The sequence below is a fragment of the Gossypium arboreum genome, chromosome 7 (assembly GCF_025698485.1).
Source record: "Gossypium arboreum isolate Shixiya-1 chromosome 7, ASM2569848v2, whole genome shotgun sequence".
NCBI classification, from domain to species: Eukaryota; Viridiplantae; Streptophyta; class Magnoliopsida; order Malvales; family Malvaceae; genus Gossypium; species Gossypium arboreum.
Window position 1 is genome coordinate 66,224,236 of NC_069076.1, and position 1,082 is coordinate 66,225,317.

The 1,082-nt window shown below is 40.1% G+C and overlaps 1 non-coding gene across 1 annotated transcript; it reads right to left on the minus strand.

Annotated features, from left to right (window-relative positions):
• Positions 1-405: 405 nt before the first annotated feature.
• Positions 406-512, minus strand: LOC128295927 (small nucleolar RNA R71). Its single transcript, XR_008286476.1, has one exon. It is a non-coding gene; the product is annotated as a small nucleolar RNA R71 (small nucleolar RNA).
• Positions 513-1,082: the final 570 nt, after the last annotated feature.

Consider the following 1,082-nt stretch of genomic DNA (forward strand, 5'->3'; position numbering starts at 1 on the left):
CTACCTTCTGTAATTGCGGTTAATCAAAATCCTGCTCCACGCACTGTGTATGATTATGCTAAACCTTCTTTAACAGGAACTGAATAGAGCATAGTTAGACCTGCTGTAGTTGCAAATACTTTTGAACTAAAACCTAACACTATTCAAATGATACAGCAATTTGTTCAGTTTGATGGTTTGCAGGATGAAGATGCTAACGCTCACTTAGAAAACTTTTTAAAACTATGCGATACATTTAAAATTAATGGCATTTCTGACGATGCCATTCGTCTTCGGTTATTCCCTTTCTCATTGAGGAACAAAGCTAAACAGTGGTTGAACTCGTTACCACGAGGGTAAATTACTACTTGGGAACAAATGACCGAAAAATTTTTACTAAAATATTTTTCGCCTGCTAAAACGGCTAAATTGCGTAATGATATCTCTTCTTTTCTGCAGATGGATTTAGAAACACTCTACGATGCATGGGAGAGATACAAGGACCTTTTGAGAAGGTGCCCTCACCATGGGTTACCGCTTTGGCTTCAAGTTCAAACATTCCATAATGGCCTGAATCCTTCGACTCGGCAAATGGTTGATGCAGTTGCTAGTGGAACCATCAATAATAAAACAACTGAAGATGCTTATGAGTTCGTAGAGGAGATGTCATTGAATAACTATCAATGGCAAGTCATGAGGAAAAAGCCAACAAAAACAGCCGGTGTTTATAACGTTGATTCGGTCACCATGCTCTCTAATCAGGTAGAACTCTTGAATAAGAAAATTGATGGTTTTCTTAGTTCTTCACAGGTTCACCCAGTAGTGCAATGCGAAGCAAGTGGAGGTGGAACAAGCCATTCAGAATACCAACCTTATGGCCACAACATGGATAACGAGCAATTAAATTACATGGGTAATAATCCTCGACCTCAAAACAATCCATATAGTAACACTTACAATGCAGGTTGGGGGAACCACCCAAATTTCTCATGGGGAGGCCAAGGAAATCAGCGACCACCTCCGGGCTACCAACAGCCACCCTATCAATAGGAAAAGAAGCAGAACCTTGAAGAGATACTCACAAAGTTTATCTCGGTGTCAGA